Source organism: Bufo bufo, chromosome 4, assembly GCF_905171765.1.
Source record: "Bufo bufo chromosome 4, aBufBuf1.1, whole genome shotgun sequence".
Lineage (NCBI taxonomy): Eukaryota > Metazoa > Chordata > Amphibia > Anura > Bufonidae > Bufo > Bufo bufo.
The window spans coordinates 142000397-142020375 of NC_053392.1; the positions used below are offsets into that span (position 1 = coordinate 142000397).

General features: G+C 43.4%; 1 protein-coding gene across 1 annotated transcript in view; it reads right to left on the reverse strand.

Moving 5' to 3' along the window:
• FAM124B (family with sequence similarity 124 member B) overlaps window positions 1–8019 on the reverse strand; it is a 76666-nt gene extending 68647 nt beyond the window's left edge. The window contains exon 1 of the mRNA XM_040428012.1: window positions 7933–8019. The gene's annotated coding sequence lies outside the window, so the exon portion shown is untranslated. The remainder of the gene's footprint in view (window positions 1–7932) is intronic.
• Window positions 8020–19979: the final 11960 nt, after the last annotated feature.

Here is a 19979-nt window from a genome sequence, read left to right on the forward strand (position 1 = left end):
TGGAGGAAGGTGCTCTGGTCTGATGAGACTAAAATTGAACTTTTCAGTCATCAAAGAAAACGCTATGTCTGACGCAAACCCAACACATCACATCACCCAAAGAACACCATCCCCACAGTGAAACATGGTGGTGGCAGCATCATGCTGTGGGGATGTTTTTCAGCAGCCGGGACTGGGAAACTGGTCAGAGTGGAGGCAAAGATGGATGGTGCTAAATACAGGGATATTCTTGAGCAAAACCTGTACCACTCTGTGTGTGATCTGAGGCTAGGACAGAGGTTCACCTTCCAGCAGGACAATGACCCCAAACACACTGCTAAAGCAACACTTGACTGGTTTAAGGGGAAACATGTAAATGTGTTAGAATGGCCTAGTCAAAACCCAGATCTCAATCCAATAGAAAATCTGTGGTCAGACTTAAAGATTGCTGTTCACAAGCGCAAACCATCCAATTGGAAGGAGCTGGAGCAGTTTTGCAAAAATCCCAGTGGTAAGATGTGGAAAGCTCATAGAGACTTATCCAAAGTGACTTGGAGCTGTGATTGCTGCAAAAGGTGGCTCTACAAAGTATTGACTTTAGGGGGGTGAATAGTTATGCACATTGACTTTTTATGTTATTTTGTCCTATTTGTTGTTTGCTTCACAATAAAAATAAAAATCTTCAAAGTTGTGGGCATGTTCTGTAAATTAAATGATGCAAATCCTCAAACAATCCATGTTAATTCCAGGTTGTGAGGCAACAAACTACGAAAAAGGTTAAGGGGGTGAATACTTTTGCAAGGCACTGTATGTGTAATTAATGACTAATGATGAGCGGCATAGGCAATATTCGTTTTCACAATATTTTGTGAATCATCTCCAGTCATTATTTTTTTTTGCGATTGCGCAAATCGGCACTAATGATGCGCATATTTTTTGGGCAATACATGCAGCTTCACATTTTATCAGGTCTGAGTAGATATTACTGATTGGTGCACTAAGTATTGTTGTGACATCACAGCACTATGTCTGTAGTATGGATGTATGGACAGCAGAGAAACAGTAATTCCTATCACACTACCTAACACCCTGCACTGGAACCTATCATCTACACTATATCACTATCTAACCTTCACTGACTATCTCCCACTAACTATCTGTATTATATATATGAGCTAACTAACTGTCTAATGTAATTGGATGAGGAATAGGATCCAGATGAAAGCACAGAGCACAGCAATGTCTCTCTCAGAACTGCAAAAAAACTGCAGAAAATGGCTGCTGGGGAGTTTCTTATATAGTAAATGGGTAGGCAACTTTCCTATTGGTTGCTCGGGATGTTGCTAAGCTCTGACAAAGATATTGCAGCCTTCTCATTGGCCCACAAGCAAGAAGGGAGACTACTGATGAAAAAAAATCTAGAATATTTGTGATTACGAATATATAGCTATAATATATATATAACTATATTCTACATCTTCGCAATAAAAATTCGCGATTAGAATATTCACGATCAACACTATTAATTACATAGTATGGTAGTTACGGAAACAAAATAACTTGTTCAGGCTATGCCGTTAGCTCTATTTATTATAATTATGGAAATAGCAGAGCACCGGCCTGCACCGCAGCTTCCGGAGCCCAGTGAACTAAGGCCTAAGCTTGGAAAACGGAGAGATGGGAGGAGGGTTGGGAGATATGTGTCTGTATCCCATTTTGAGATAACATCAGTAAAACAAAAGGCTGTCCCATTTTCTCTCTTTGGTAAAGGTATGTCACAGTCCCTCCCATGACAGAGGAGAGAAAATCGGAGAAACTGGCGGCACGTGAGGGTATCTGACAGTCTCTCTGTTTTCTCCTTTCAGTGTTGTGTTTGGTAATGACAGCACCTCTTGTCAGGTGCAGCTTGTAGTCATTACAGAGGCCCTATTTAGTTCTGACCCTCAATGCTTACCATGCGGTTGATATTTCCTGCTGGAGTTGGTTAAGCTGGTGTGTTGTTCCTTTGGATCTTTTGCTTCTCCATTCTGCTTTAAGCTAAGTGCATTTTGTCTTGCATTTTGTTGTTTGCTTGTGTGTGTTGTTGTCTAGGCCTCAGGGAGACGCTGGTTCCTTCATCTGGGAAGGAACCAGTAGTCTCATTCCCTGCCACCATTCCTAGGGCCTTACAGGGTCTTCAGGGTCTAGGTTCTGGTGTATGAGTACAAACCGGATTCCAAAAAAGTTGGGACACTATACAAATCGTGAATAAAAACTGAATGCAATGATGTGGAGGTGCCAACTTCTAATATTTTATTCAGAATAGAACATAAATCACGGAACAAAAGTTTAAACTGAGAAAATGTACCATTTTAAGGGAAAAATATGTTGAATCAGAATTTCATTGTGTCAACAAATCCCCAAAAAGTTGGGACAAGGCCATTTTCACCACTGTGTGGCATCTCCCCTTCTTCTTACAACACTCAACAGACGTCTGGGGACCGAGGAGACCAGTTTCTCAAGTTTAGAAATAGGAATGCTCTCCCATTCTTGTCTAATACAGGCCTCTAACTGTTCAATCGTCTTGGGCCTTCTTTGTTGAACCTTCCTCTTTATGATGCACCAAATGTTCTCTATAGGTGAAAGATCTGGACTGCAGACTGGCCATTTCAGTACCCGGATCCTTCTCCTACGCAGCCATGATGTTGTGATTGATGCAGAATGTGGTCTGGCATTATCTTGTTGAAAAATGCAGGGTCTTACCTGAAAGAGATGACGTCTGGATGGGAGCATATGTTGTTCTAGAACCTGAATATATTTTTCTGCATTGATGGTGCCTTTCCAGACATGCAAGCTGCCCATGCCACACGCACTCATGCAACCCCATACCATCAGAGATGCAGGCTTCTGAACTGAGCGTTGATAACAACTTGGGTTGTCCTTGTCCTCTTTGGTCCGGATGACATGGCGTCCCAGATTTCCAAAAAGAACTTCGAATCGTGACTCGTCTGACCACAGAACAGTCTTCCATTTTGCCACACTCCATTTTAAATGATCCCTGGCCCAGTGAAAATGCCTGAGCTTGTGGATCTTGCTTAGAAATGGTTTCTTCTTTGCACTGTAGAGTTTCAGCTGGCAACGGCGGATGGCACGGTGGATTGTGTTCACTGACAATGGTTTCTGGAAGTATTCCTGAGCCCATTCTGTGATTTCCTTTACAGTAGCATTCCTGTTTGAGGTGCAGTGTCGTTTAAGGGCCCGGAGATCACGGGCATCCAGTATGGTTTTACGGCCTTGACCCTTACGCACAGAGATTGTTCCAGATTCTCTGAATCTTCGGATGATGTTATGCACAGTTGATGATGATAGATGCAAAGTCTTTGCAATTTTTCGCTGGGTAACACCTTTCTGATATTGCTCCACTATCTTTCTGCGCAACATTGAGGGAATTGGTGATCCTCTACCCATCTTAGCTTCTGAGAGACACTGCCACTCTGAGAAGCTCTTTTTATACCCAATCATGTTGCCAATTGACCTAATTAGTGTTAATTGGTCTTCCAGCTCTTCGTTATGCTCAAATTTACTTTTTCCAGCCTCTTATTGCTACTTGTCCCAACTTTTTGGGGATTTGTTGACACCGTGAAATTTTGATTCAACGTATTTTTCCTTTAAAATGATACATTTACTTGGATTAAACGTTTGATCTGTCATCTACGTTCTATTACAAATAAAATATTGACATTTGCCATCTCCACATCATTGCATTCAGTTTTTATTCACAATTTGTTTAGTGTCCCAACTTTTTTGGAATCCGGTTTGTATTTCCACCTTCAGGGTCTACTCATACTGGCAGGAATCAGGGAGAGGTCTAGGGATTCCTAGCATGTCACCATCCCTCTCCCTTAGCTTTGAGGCCTCGACTCCAGTCTATTCCTTCTGTGTGTCATTTGGTGTTATCCCCCCCCCCCCCCATTACCCGTGACATGGTATTATTAAACCAGCAGATGTCATAAGATCAAAATAAAACATCAAAGATGTAGCATCTTGTTAACGACGAAAATTTAGCTTATTATACACATAGATAATCGTTCGTACTTGCGGTCATTACTCGTTCGCTTTGAAATCGTTCCTTCTTATTACATGTAAAGATGGGAGACAGATGATTGGTCAAAAAGTATGTATGAGATCGTTAGCAAGTAGACAACTCTATATTATATGAACAGATCTATTAACGAGGAGAGATAATTATTTAGCATCGTGAAAGATCACGATGGACGAGAAACAAGCGACTTGTCACTCATCTTTGAATCGTTCATACTTATTACATCCCATGATTCTCGTTCATTATCGCTCGCATGCACGAATCTGTACGATATTCACTCGCCGTGTAATAGGGTCATAAATTACAAGAGAGGTCTGACAAGTAATGTGATCTGATTCAAATGTAGCATTATGGTAGAGATTAAAGGGGTTCTCCAGGAATTAAGAAAATGAAAATACTTAAATATTACTTTATTATAAATATATTTCCAAATACCTTTAATTAGTTATAATGGCTTGTTTTGTCTGGGGAGAAATGATTAGAAGAAACAAAATGGCCGCTGTCCTATTAGTTCACATTAAACCTGTCCTAATCACACAGCAGGACAAGTTACTTCACAACACTGAGGTAAAGAGCTACCTCATCCTCCTCTCTGCTCTGCACTGCTTGTCAGGGATTATGACCCTGAATACAGTTAAATATGATATTTAGCTGAATTTCTGTGGGAATGGAGTTCATAAGGAGATATGAAGTACAGAGAGAACGGAGAGGACAGACTGTGGTAATGGAGACTGCATACAAGTGCTGCTGCTCATTAGCCACATCTGCTCATGAACTCAATTCCTACAGAGATTCAGCTAAAGATTTTATCATCTGTATATTTAGGATCATAACCCCTGATAAGTAGAAAAGAGGATGAAGCAGCTCTATAGCTCAGTGTTGTGAAGTAACTTGTCCTGCTGTGTGATTAGGACAGCTTCTGTGTGCACTAATAGGACAGCGGACATTTTGTTTCTCCTAATGATTGCTCCTCAGACAAAACGAGACATTATAACTAATGTAAGGTATTTGGGAATATATTTATAATTAAGTAATATTTAAGTATTTTCATTTTCTTAATTCCCAGAGAATCCTTTTAAATATCTTCACAAATCTTCATAATTGCAAACAGAAATTCTTAGAGACTGGAATTTGAATAAATTCTGAAGAATGCTAAATAATAGAACAATCCATGAATACTAATAATACTAAGGTAATAAGTGGTCTGGTGTATGACTGCTGGGTAAAATGCTGCTTGTGGACACGTCACCACTGAGACCAATCATTGGCTGCAGCTCTATACGTGTCTATGCAAGTTAACAGATGGAGACTGGAAGTCCAGTAAAGACATCCCAGGAGCCAGGGAACAAAAAAAAGAATCGAAACATAAACATATATTAGTAATATTAAGATAATAATTGGTCTAGTGTATGACTGCTGGGTCATGGGCTGCTTGGGGACATGTCACATCTGAGGCCAGTCATCTGTGCAGGAAATTGACAGATGGAGACTGAAAGTCGAGTGTCTGGGATTATATGTAAAATAAAAAAAAAAGACAACCCCTTTAAGGTTTGTGCCCTCATCTCACCTGACCCCCTAAGCCTAACCACACATCAGAAAGATGGCCACACATGTACACAGATCTCTCTATGGGCATGGCATCATGGAAAGAGGGACACACACCACCTCTCCACCCCTGAGATACACTTTTCATGCATCTGATGGAAAATCATTCTCCCGATTCCAATGTGATTTTACCAGTCACACCAACTCAGCCTAGGTAGAGGCCTGCAAGGTAAGAAGTGAAAGCTCTGTATGGGGCATAGCTTCGTATGGACAAAATGTACATGAGGTGAAATTACAGTAATTGAGTTAACATATACAATTACAACAGGTTTCTGGCATAATTTAATCGAGAAGTCTGCAGATGCTCAGACCAAACATACTTTTTTATCAAGCTCCCTGTAACTGTTTCAGGCTACAATTTTTAAGTGTTAAAAAGGGGTATGAAAACTGCGTACTGTGCAACTTATTAATTGAAGATTCCAACATTAGACTGCCAGATTTTGTGGCAGATGATCGCTAACGAGCTTGGGAGGCATATCATAGGACTTAAGCCTCATTCACACATCAGTGTTTTGGTCAGTGATTTCCATCAGTGATTGTGAGCCAAAACCAGCACTGTTCTGTGTTTAGAGCCGCACCTGGTTTTGGCTCATCACTGACCAAAACACTGACCTGTGAATGAGGCATTAGAGAAGCAGGATGGTCGTTTCAATGAATTGCCCACCATCTAGGCCTTTCTCACCTCGCTGTTAGGAGGTGTTAGAAAAAGTGGTTACTTGAGAGCATATACACACAGCGTACAGGCTCCAAATGGCCTAGACTGGCCACCAGTAGAGTGTATCATTTGATATGCTGACAAGCACAAGCAACTCTCTCAGTTTTTTGTGCACCATGCAGACACAGGTGACACCTTCATTACAAACCCATGTCTCTGTCCGGACGATTTCCAAGCATTTAGCAGAAGGAAATTTGGTGTCATGGCACCCATTATGTGTCCTGCCATTGATGGCTAGCCACCGTCGCCTTCATCTGCAGTGGTTTTGAGAAACCTGTACCACTATGGATGGGATGCAATGAATCCAGGTTCTGTTTCTGATCCCATAATGGCCAGGTTTAAGTACGGAGGCTTCATGGTGATTGTTTTAATCCTGCCTTTACTTTGGAGCAACACACTGCCCCAACTGCTGGGGTGATGATCAAGGGAGCCATCACATACCAGTTGGTCAGCCCTAGTAGCAATACGAGGAACACTAACAGCTCAGTGATATGTGCAGGACATCCTGCAGCCACATGTGTTGCCTCTCATGGCAGGGCTTCCAAATGGCATTTTTCAGCAGGATAATGCTCACCCATGGACAGCAAAGTGTTCCCAGGAATGTCTCCTCCAGGTGGCAAAACTACCTTAACATAGAAACATAGAATGTGTCGGCAGATAAGAACCATTTGGCCCATCTAGTCTGCCCAATATACCTGAATACTATGGATAGCCCCTGGCCCTATCTTATATGAAGGATAGCCTTATGCCTATCCCATGCATGCTTAAACCCCTTCACTGTATTTGCAGCTACCACTTCTGCAGGAAGGCTATTCCATGCATCCACTGCTCTCTCAGTAAAGTAATACTTCCTTATATTACTTTTAAACCTTGGCCTGCCCTATCACCAATTGAGATCTACAGGCCTAGCTGCAACATCTGTGGGCAAATGTTCTGCAGGGCACCATACAGAACCTGTTTATGCCTCCATGCTCAACTGTATGTCACCTTGTAGCCAGAGTAGAGGCGGCCCAACAGGGTCCTAGGGTCTCAATTTTTCAGTTTTCCCCAAATAATCGTATCTGTTCTCTCTAGTATCGTTATCACTTACATATATCATCATTACATTCACACATAGAAAGTTTTATTCCATTCCAACAACGCCTTCTTGATGTGTTATTTTTTTGTTAATGAGTGTAATACTACAGTATATAGATGTGGCAGAGCTGACTTTGCCATTGGACCCAACCTACAACATTAACTTAACCCTAAATTATCGTGATATCTTGCATAATCACACAAGTATAAAGATACAGTATATTCAGAGTATATTCAGCCTGTTACACCTGCATGCTGACAAAAATGTATGGACAAAAATAATCTCCCAACTACTTTATACTCATCTTTAAATTTACAGTTTAGGAAGAACAGGACATGTGGTATCTACGTTTATAAATGTTCATGGGCTCTAAAATATGTAGATATATGGACCAAGTTATACATCACCATTGATGACTCTTTCCGTACAATGGTTCGCATATTAACCACCCCTTTCAGGAATGTAAAGCAGTACCTATTCATTTTCCGCTCATGTATTTCTTAGTCCAAAGGCTGTGTTGTCTGAAGAGCTTTTCTTCTCCTCTTACATGCCGAAAGTTGGCTACTGTATAATGTGATACAGGAAATGTGACGGAGCAAGAGGTAGCATCCCTTTCTCCCTGGCAGTAACGTCATACTCCTTGGCAACACTACTACAGTCCTATCTCATGTCTGCAAGGGCATGACACTGGCACAGGAGGCTGGACTCCCTAGAGTTGTCTTTGTCTTGACCTTATGGCTACCTAAAAAGACCTGACATTGACTTACCGGCAGTGATGTTGGATGAAAAGAAACACAGAAGCTGTTATCTGACAGCAATTGTGTGTTCTCTGCCTGGCATGAGCATTTTGTGGACACCTCTGCAGAGTAAAAAATTTAAGTTTTCCCTGACAGCAGTGCGCAAGGCTGCATGTCTGTGCAGAGGGCTGCACTACTGCCACTTTCACTTAAAGGGGTCCTCCAGGAATGCTTCAAAATGACCTCCAGCAACCTGTCCTAGAATGTGAGTTGGATTGGCTGCCTCCACTTGCAGAGGGGGAAGGGGCATGGCATCACTATAAAACTAGACTCTGGCACTTACATATACTACATATTGGTGAGTTTTCCTGTCAGGCTGCTCAGCCATGATGACATATCGTAGGCAGGATCACGTCATTACCATCTATTGTAGAGCAGTGTAGTGAGCCCCGACCCCTCACCCTCCTAGACAGATCTGCAAGTGGAGGCAACTGTAACAGCGGCTGCTGTGCGCCACTGTTCCCCTGCTTACCACCGCGGTCCCGGGCGCCATGTTCAGCGGTGATCTGTGGCCAGTGCTTCCCATTCACCACGGCATCCGCTCCACAGTTTCCTCTCAGCCCTGGCCACAGCATGCTTACTGCTTGTTTCCTTCAGCACTTCCTTAAGGGCCGGCACGCGTCACTTCCTGGGCTTTATGGGTTAGGTCATGTGACCTCTATGACCATTCCTAGCCCTCCTGCACATATATAAGTGGCTCAGCCCCCTTCCCAGATGCCTTAGTGTCAAGGTCCTTGTGTACTGATATCCACTTGTGTTCCTGACTCGTACTTGTATTCCTGGATTCTGCTACCAGTTTGATTTCTGCCTGCTTGCCTTGACTCTCCTGTTGCCGATCAGGATTGCTTGACCTGTACCTGCCCTGACCTTTTGCCTGTCTGACTTCGCTTCTGCCTCATTCTTCGGTCCTGCACTGTTGCTCCTGGTAACGACTCCGCCTGCTGACAACATCTGTACCTCTGGTACCTTTCTCATGTACCTCAAGGTCTGCCTGGACCAGCTGCCTCGTGTGCCTATCCTCCTCAAGAGGTAGCGACCTGGTTTTCCCTTCGGGAAAGTCTATCCCCACCATCAGGGGTACTGTGAAGATCGAGGGGTTCACTTAGACAATGCCCTTAGAGGAGGTAGGACACGTGGCACAGTGGGTTCACACCCGCTGGTTCGTGACAGTTTACTGAGGCATCTGGACCCCGCTGGTCACCCCAGGCCTGTTGTTCAGGAATTGTTACATGATGCGAGGCGTCAGAGAGAATGTCAGGATATCATGATGCAGTTCATGCAAAATGTTGCTGCTCGTTTGGATGCCATCTTATCTCCAGCTACTGCAGGGTCGCCAGTCGCTGTTACTCCTGCAATTCCCACATCGGTGAATCCGGATTTGTGTGCCGCTGGTGTGCAACTCCCTCTGCCATCACGCTATGGTGGAGATCCAAATATCTGTCGTGGATTCCTGAACCAGTTTCCCACTGAGCGGTCCAAGGTTGCCTTCATTGTGTCCCTGCTGTCTGATGAGGCCCTTGCTTGGGCAAATTCTATTTGGGAACATGGAGGTCCAGAGACCACTAATCTGCAGTCTTTCCTGGCTACCTTCTGGCTAGTCTTTGTAGAGCCCGGCCGCACGTCATCAGCTGCTTTAGCTCTGCTGCGTCTACGAAAGGGTTCCTCGTCTGTGGGTCAGTACGCCATCCAGTTTCGTACCCTTGATGCTGAACTTTCATGGAACAATGAGGCTCAACTGGTGATGTTCTGCGAGGGCCTTTATGACCGGAGTAAGGATGAATTAGCTGGTCGCGATCGTCCGTCTACTCTGAATGACCTGATCACCTTGGCCATAAAGATAGATATGCGTTTCAGGGAATGTTCCAAGGAGGTCGCATGCACCAGAAGACCACCTCATTTGGCTCCATCCTTCCAGAGGCCGGTTCTTCCTCTAGTGTCCACCCCATCTGAAGAGCCCATGCAACTAGAGCGCATTCGATTGTCTAACCAGGAACATTTATGCAGCAAAACAGAGAACCTGTGTCTGTATTGTGGAGGCAAGGCCTACTTTGTGCGTAATTGTCCACAGAAGCCTGGAAATGTCAATGTCTAGGATCAGTTGGAGAGGTGGTCGTAGACAAGGAAAAGTCCTCTCCGAACCTTTCAGTTCCGGTGACTCTCTCTCACAAGGGAGTCACACTGTCTGTGCCTGCATTCTTGGACTCTAGGTCAGCCGGTAACTTCATTCAGGAACTCTAAGAAAGAGGCCGAGACCCTGCCTACTCATCGTCCTTATGATTTTCCGATTGACCTTCTGCCTGGTGCCACTCCTCCTCGCGGTCAAGTCTACCCACTCTCACTTCCTGAGACCCAAGTGATGTCTGATTACATCAAGGAGAATCTCGAGAGGGGGTTTATCCAGAAATCTACTTCACCAGCCAGTGCCGGGTTCTTCTTTGTGCAGAAGAAATATAGATCTTTACCGCCCTGTATTGGCTATCGAGGTCTGAATAAGGTCACAGTCAAGAATCAATACCCTCTTCCGCTAATCTCCAAACTCTTTGACAGGATCCGGGGAGCTAAGGTCTTCAGAAGATTGGACCTGCGCGGCGCATACAACTTTATCCGCATTCGAAAGGGCGATGAGTGAAAGACTGCTTTCAACACTCGGGATGGACACTACGAGTATCTCGTCATGCCCTTCGGTCTGTGCAATGCTCCCTCGGTATTCTAGAAGTTGGTAAACAATATCTTCCAGGACCTGCTCTATGTCTGCGTAATAGTGTACCTGGATGATATACTGATCTATTCTCCAGATTTTACCACTCACCGGAGGCATGTACGTTTAGTTTTACAGCGGTTGAGAGAGAATCAACTTTATGCCAAACTCAAGAAATGCATCTTCAAAACTACCGTACTGTTCCTCGGATACATCATCTCGGGTACTGGGTTGCAGATGGATCCTGAAAAATGTAATGCAGTAATAGACTGGCCCCTCCCACAGTGTCTTCATGCTATACAGCGCTTCCTTGGATTCCTCTATTGTCAGTTCATCCCGAATTTTTCATCTCTTACATCTCTGATCTCCGCTCTTACTAAGAAAGGGGTGAATGCCAGAGACTGGATTCCTGAGGCGTAGGCCGCCTTCATCCAATTAAAGAGGTCCTTTGCTTCTGCACCTGTTCTGCGTCATCCTGATGTCTTCCGCCAATTCTTTTAGAAGTTGACGCCTCCTCAATAGGAGCCAGTGCAGTTTTACTACAAAAAGGTTCCAAGGGCAAGATGTTTACATATGGATTCTCTTCCAAACTCTTCTCCCCTGCTGAGAGGAAAATTACCATAAAACTTGCTTTGCAGGAGTGGCATTATCTATTGGAGAGGGCCCAGCATCCAGTGATAATCTTCACAGACCACAAGGACCTTACATATCTGCAGACAGCCCAGCGTCTGAACCCTCGCCAAGCCAGGTGGGCACTCTTCTTCTCCTGTTTTGATTTTGAGCTTCACTTTGGCCTGGCCGAGAAGAACATCAAGGCGGATGCTCGGTCTCAGTCATTTGACTTCTTCGACCAGCAGGAGGAGCCCCAGTACATTGTAGATCCTGCTCGCTTGATCACAGTGGCTTCTGTCCTGGTAAAATACATCCATCCCGGGAAGACATTCATGCCATCTGCCAAGAGAAAATGTATTCTAGCTTGGGGGCACAACTTCAAACTGGCTGGTCAACCAGGGATCCGCAAGACCATAGAACTTTTGTCTCGCCACTACTGGTGGCCCACAATGTCTAAGGGTGTGCGTGATTATGTGTCTGCCTGCACCATCTGTGCTTAGAATAAAGTCTCCAGGACCAAACCACCCGGGCTGTTGTTACCTCTTCCTGTTCCTGATGCCCCATTGCAACACATTGCCATGGACTTTGTTACAGATCTGCCCTCCTCTGTCGGATGTACAGCTATCTGGGTGGTCATGGACCGCTTCTCCAAGATGGCGCACTTCGTTCTTTTGGCTGGACTGCCCTCGGCTGCTGAACTTACTAAACTGTTTGTGAGACACATGTTCTGCTTGCATGGTTTACCTTGGCATATTGTTTCCGATCGCTGAGTCCAGTTTACCTCTAAGCTGTGGAGAGCTCTTTGCAGGCTGCTCGAAATTGAGCTGGACCTCTTCAGGTTATTATCCCCAGACCAATGGGCAAGTAGAGCAGGTCAATCAAATATTAGAAAACTAACTCCGGCATTTTTTTTCAGCCCAACACGACAACTGGGTACAATTGCTACCTTGGGCTGAATTCTCCTATAACAACCACTCTAGTGAGTTTACTGAATCCTCTCCATTCTTTGTCGTTTATGGAGAACCCCCTTGTACTCCTCTTACTGTTCCTACATCTTCTGGAGTACCAGCTGCGGATTCCTCTTTTAGGGATTTTTTGAAGATTTGGCGTGACACCAAGGACTAGTGTTGGGCGCGAATAATCGAATAGCGAATATTAATCGATTTAGATTTTATTTTCATCAGTAACCTCCCTTCTTGATTTTGAGCCAATGAGAAGGCTGCAATGTCTTTGTCTGAGCTTAGCAACATCCTTAGCAACCAATAGGAAAGTTGCCTACCCCTTACTACACTGAACAAAAATATAAACGCAACACTTTCGGTTTTGCTCCCATTTTGCATGAGCTTAACTCAAAGATCTGAAACATTTTCTACATACACAAAAGACCCATTACTCTCAAATATTGTTCACAAATCTGTCTAAATCTGTGTTAGTGAGCACTTCAATCAAAAGGACTCCTAAAAAACTAATTTTATTTCATTATTTTTTTTAAAAAGACCCGTATGTGAGGATCTAAAGTTATAATTGTGAACTTAACTTAAATATAAGATACACTACAACAGAGGCCCTATCTACCCCTAAGCCCAGGGGTGTCCCCTAGTGGTGGGGCCCTCCATCCTCATTCCTGGCCTGTTTTCCCCTGGTTCACCCTGAACAAATAAAGGTACTTATTTCCCGAACCCCGACGCATTTCCCCAAAGAGGTTCTTCAGGGGAAAGTATGGGAGGAGGCTAGTGACAGGCATCAGACTTCTGCTCCATTATTTCAACAGGTTGCTTTAATACAATAAGTCAACTTCGTCTCTGGCTAGACAGTGGCACTTCTCAAAGTGATCCAGTAACCCTTGGACTTGATCTCCTACTTATCTTGCCCTACTGGAGAGTACCCAGGGGCACACAGCAAAAGCTACATACTCTCCTCCGCTAACCTCTCATCTGACTTCCTGTGACTGACCTGTTTAATATATGTGATGTTATAGCACCACATAGTGGTGACTAGATGTAATGCAGTTCACAGCCTGTTGTAAGGAAATTGCAGCTTAATGCATAGGAAATACACAATGGCATAAGATGACATGCATAAGGTTTAGGGCCCCACTTCTAGCACAGAGTGGGACACTGCACAGGCCATGGCCAAACTCTGTTAAGCCAAGCCTCTACCCAGTAACGGTGGCAGGCAAAAATATAACAAAAAATAAAACCTGAAGACTTGAAGGTGAGCTGCATGGGGCCGGAGTGCTTCTGTCCCGTCAGTCAGTCACACGGTGATATGTCAAAGGGCTCTAGTGACTGACTGGGGATGTGGTAACAGCTCACACTCAAACAGCACAGTGCTGGAACCACTGTAAAGGAGGACACCCCAGTGTCTGTCCAGGCCCTGTGCTGGATACAGGATAGGTAGCCAGGAAACCAGACTGTACGGCCCAAAGCCGGACGTCTAGTCACTATAGTTGTGGACCAAGTACATGCACTGCAGTGGAATCCATGTTCTGGTTTTCACTAATGACCTTTACCGCACAGTGAACACTGTAGGGTGAAGAAAATGAAATAATGAAAATTGTTAACGGCGCAAGAGGTTAAAGTGAATGTGTTGTGTATTTTATTTTAGTTTCATTATAGAGCTACTACAGTCCTGATCAAAAGTTTAAGACCACTTGAAAAATGGCAAAAAATCATATTTAGTATGGCTGGATCTTAACAAGGTTCCAAGTAGAGCTTCAACATGCAACAAGAAGAAATGGGAGTGAGACAAAACATTTTTTGAGCATTCAATTTAATGAAAACAACGAATAAACTGAAACAGGCTGTTTTTCAGCTGATCAAAAGTTTAGGACCACACCTCCAAAAAAAAACTAAACCCCCCCAAAACAGAAATCCAACTTCCAAACATGAACTCAGTAATGAGTAGCTCCGCCGTTATTGTTTATCACTTCCAAAATTCGTTTTGGCATGCTTGATGCAAGTGTTTCCATGAGGTGAGTGAGAACATTTCTCCAAGTGGTGAAGACGGCCGCACGAAGGCCATCTACTGTCTGGAACTGTTGTCCATTTTTGTAAACTTCCCTTGCCATACATCCTCAAAGGTTCTCAATTGGATTTAGATCAGGGGAACACGCAGAATGGGCCAAAAGGGTGATGTTATTCTCCTGGAAGAAGTCCCTTGTCCTGCGGGCATTGTGTACTGTAGCGTTGTCCTGTTGAAAAACCCAGTCGTTACCACACAGACGAGGGCCCCCAGTCATGAGGAATGCTCTCTGCAACATCTGGATATAGCCAGCGGCTGTTTGACGCCCCTGCACTTCCTGAAGCTCCATTGTTCCACTGAAGGAAAAAGCACCCCAGACCATTATGGTGCCCCCTCCACTGTGGCGCGTAGAAAACATCTCAGGTGGGATCTGCTTGTCATGCCAGTAACGTTGGAAACCATCAGGACCATCAAGGTTAAATTTTTTCTCATCAGAGAATAAAACTTTCTTCCACCTTTGAATGTCCCATGTTTGGTGGTCTCTTGCAAAGTCCAAACGAGCAGTTCTGTGGCGTTCAAGGAGACGAGGTCTTTGAAGACGTTTTTTGTTTTTTAAGCCCTTCAGTCTCAGATGCCGTCTGATGGTTATGGGGCTGCAGTCAGCACCAGTAAGGGCCTTAATTTGGGTTGAGGATCGTCCAGAGTCTTGACGGACAGCCAATTGGATCTTCCGGTTTAGGATCATTTAAGAAATTTCAAATGACTGTCTTACTGCGTCCCACCTCAGCAGCGATGGCGCGCTGTGAGAGACCCTGCTTATGCAGTTCAACAACCCGACCACGTTCAAAAAGGGAGAGTTTTTTTGCCTTTGCCATCACAACGTGTGACTACCTGACAGAGAATGACAATGAATCCACATCTTTGCACAGATTTGGCCTTTTAAAGGCATGTGGTCCTAAACTTTTGATCAGCTGAAAAACAGCCTGTTTCAGTTTATTTGTTGTTTTTTATTAAATTGAATGCTCAAAAAATGTTTTCTCTCACTCCCATTTCTTCTTGTTGCATGTTGAAGCTCTACTTGGAACCTTGTTAAGATCCAGCCTTGCTAAATATGATTTTTTGCCATTTTTCAAGTGGTCTTAAACTTTTGAATTGTTAATGCTCAAGTGACCACTGTGAATTTATTATTCAAGATTTTTTAAAACCTGGATAGCACAAAAAATACATAAAAAATGTTTTAATATATTTATAATAAAACCTGAGTGTTAATAAAACCTATAATAAAACCTGCTTATCCTAAATTCCACAGACAGCATCACACATGACAGGATTAGATACACAGCAGACAGTATCATACTTGCTTGGTAAGTTTTCTGAAGTCTCATAGCAGTGAATGTAGAGTACACCAAGCATGGGTGGTATACTCTACGTAAGGGATGGCCAACCTGAGGCTCTCCAGCTGATGCAAAACTACAACTCCCATCATGCCCAGACTGCCAACAGCTATCAGCTTACAGCAGGGCATTGTGGGAGTTGTAGTTTTACAACAGCTGGAGAGCCGCAGGTTGGCCAGCCCTGCTCTACGTTAACTTCAGGGCCTGCCCCAGAGGCGGGATCCACACCTATTTGACATTTATGACATATCGTAGTGGGATGCAATAAATGCCCCAAAGGGGAATACCTCTTTAACCCCTTTAGGACACTGCTATTTTCCGTTTTTTCATTTTAGTTTTTTACTCCCAGAGCCATAACTTTTTAATGTTTCCATTCACATAGCAGTATTAGGGCCTCTGTTTTGCAGGATAGTTTGTGCTTTCTAACGGTACCATTTTATATTGCATACGATGTAATGGGAAGCTGTTAAAAAAAAAAACTCCTTATGGGGTGGAATTGAAAAAAAACCCACGTAATTCCACAATAGTTTTATGGGTTTTGTAACCAACTCGTTACCTTCATTCTCCGGTTCACTATGATTGTAGTGATATAAATTTATATAATTTTTTCTTGTGTTTTAATACTTAAAAAATATAAATATTTTTTGCAACTCCCTATTCTGACCCCCATAACTTTTTATATTTATTTTTATTCAATTTTTTGGGATGGTGAAGAAACGAAAAAAAAAAAAAAGCGACATGCCCATTTTGATTTTTTTTTGTCCATTCACCATGTGAGATAGATACATTTATATTTTAATAGTATGGGGAATTTGGGACATAGGAATGAAAATGATTTTTATTTTTTGTTTATTGTTCATTTGCGGAACGGGTGGGTATTTGAATCTGTAAAATTTTTTTATTTTTCTATATTTTTAACATATTTTTTTTACACTTAAAAAAAACAAAAAACTAGGAGACTTTAACATTAGTGTTGGGCGAGCATACTCGGCCGAACACTAGTTCGGTTTAGCATCGCGATGCTCGGCACATCGCGGTGTTCGGCCGAATACCACGTGTGCTCAAGCGTGATGCTCGAGTCTCCTCCCCGCACGTTTGTTGGCTGCTATGCAGCCAATAAACGTGCAGGTAAGTACTGCCGTTCACTGTAATGCCATAGCCATGTTGGCTGCTGGCATTACAGTGATTGGCTGGCCGGAACGCGTCATCGGGTGCTATATAGAGACCCAAAAGTCCTTTTAAGGACTATTGTGTGTGGCAGCAATATATATTTGTAGCGCAACCTGCGCTAAATTAATAAAACTTGTTAGAGACCCAAAAGTCCTTTTAAGGACTATAGTTGTATCTGGCAGCAATATATATTTTTAGCGCAACCTGCGCTAAATAGCTTGCAATTGTTTGGCCACTGCAGACAGCGACATTATCTGCGCTACATCTCCTGTCTAACGTGTGCGCAGTCTAAAAATATCTGTGACATCCAGTGTACTTTTTCTGTAGACGTGTCCGCTGCGGACAGTTACATTACCTGCGCTACATCTCCTGTATAACGTTTGCGTATCCGAAATATCAGTGACATTTAGTCTACTTTTTTTGCTGCTGGTGGCAGCGACATTACCTGCACTACATCTCCAGTATAACGTTAGCGTATCCGAAATATCAGTGACATTCAGTGTAATTTTTTCGCCACTGGTGACTGCGACATTACCTGCGCTACATCTCCTGTGTAACGTGTGTGCAGCCTAAAAATATCTGTGACATCCAGTGTACTTTTTCTGTAGACTGTGTCCGCTGCGGACAGTTACATTACCTGCTCTACATCTCCTGTATAACGTTTGCCCATCCTAAATATCAGTGACATTAATTCAGTGTAATGTTTTATTAGCCGGTGGTGACAGCGACATTACTTGCGCTATACCTCCTGTATAACGTTTGTGCAACCTAAATATCAGTGACATTAATTGAGTGTAATTTTTTATTAGGCGGTGGTGACAGCAACATTACTTGCGCTACACCTCCTGTTTAACATGTGCGCGTCCTAAATATCAGTGACATTCATTCAGTGTAATTTTTTATTAGGCAGTGGTGACAGCGACATTACTTGTGCTATACCTCCTGTTTAACCCCTTAAGGACTCAGCCCTATTTCACCTTAAGGACTTGGCCATTTTTTGCAAATCTGACCAGTGTCACTTTAAGTGCTGATAACTTTAAAACGCTTCTACTTACCCAGGCCGTTCTGAGATTGTTTTTTCGTCACATATTGTACTTCATGATACTGCTAAAATTGGGTCAAAAAAGTAAATTTTTTTTGCATAAAAAAATACAAAATTTACCAAAAATTTTGAAAAATTTTCAAATTTCTAAGTTTCAGTTTCTCTACTTCTGTAATACATAGTAATACCCCCCAAAATTGTGATGACTTTACATTCCCCATATGTCTACTTCATGTTTGTATCATTTTGGGAATGACATAGAAGGAGGGGAACGCCATATGGGTTTTAGAAGGCAGATTTTGCAGGACTGGTTTTGTTTATACCATGTCCCATTTCAAGCCCCCCGTTGCACCCCTAGAATAGAAATTTCAAAAAAGTGACTCCATCTAAGAAAGTACACCCCTCAAGGTATTCAAAACTGGGTGTACAAACTTTGTTAACCCTTTAGGTGTTCCACAAGAGTTAATGGCAGATGGAGAAACAATTTAGAAATAAAAAATTTGGGGAAAATTTTCCATTTTAACCCATTTTTTCCAGTAATAAAGTAAGGGTTAACTGCCAAACAAAACTCAATATGGGTTGCCCTGATTCTGTAGTTTGCAAAAACACCCCATATGTGGTCCTAAACTACTATTTGGCCAAACGGGAGGACATAGAATGAGGGGAACGCCATATGGGTTTTGGAAGGCAGATTTTGTAGGACTGGTTTTGTTTATACCATGTCCCCTTTCAAGCCCCATGATGCACCCCTAGACTAGAAACTCCAAAAAAGTGACCCCATCTAGGAAACTATGGGATAAGGTGGTTGTTGTTTTGTGACTATTTTAGGGTAAATATGATTTTTGGTTGCTCTATATTACAGTTTTTTGAGGCAAGGTAACAAAAAATTTAAATTCTAAAATTGTTTCTACGTTCGCTATTTAGTTTTGTGGAACACCTAAAGGGTTAACAAAGTTTGTAAAGTAACTTTCGAAAACCTTGAGGGGTGTAGTTTCTTAGATGGGGGTCACTGTTTTGGAGTTTCTAGTCTAGGCTACATCGGGGGGGGGGGGGGGGGGCTTCTAATGGGACATGGTGTAAATAAACCAGTCCATCAAAATGGCAGGGGGGGGGGGTCTAGGGTCTGAAAGCTGAAACAAAAAAAAAGTTTAGATAAAAGTGATTTATTTTATTTTTTTCCTAACTAACTTTTCCTTTCTATCCCTGCCTAACGGTGCCTCTCCCTCTACCCTAACCTGGAGGGCGATGGGTGCAGGAGGGTGATGGGTGACGATTAGGGGGGATCTCAGGAGCCTGGTGAGGATGGTGCTGCAGGGTGCTGGTGCAGAACAGGAAGAGGAGGGGAGAGAGGAGCGCAGGAAGTTTGAATCTCGCACCTCTCTCCCTGCACCAATCAGCACCCTGGACAGCAGGCATCAGCACCATGGCCAGCACCGCCTCTCCAAATCTTCGTACTGTGAATGGTGGTGTGTAATCACACCACCGATCACAGTCTTTTTCCGGTTCATCGGGTCACCGGAGACCCGAATGGACCAGAAACGCAGCAAACCGCAGGTCTGAATTGTCCTGCGGTTTTCTGCGATAGCCGATACGGGGGTCACATGACCCCCCCTGGCGTTGTGACAGGATGCCGGCTGAATGATTTCAGCCGGCATCCTGTTCGGATTAACCCCTGCAGTGCCGCAATCGCGATTTAAACTTAGGACGTAACGGTAAGCCCTGAGGGCTTAAGGATTCGGGAAATAGGGCGTACCGGTACGCCCTAAGTCCTTAAGGGGTTAACGTGTGCGCATCCTTAAAATATCTGTGACATCCTGTGTACTTTATTTGCGCATACACTTACA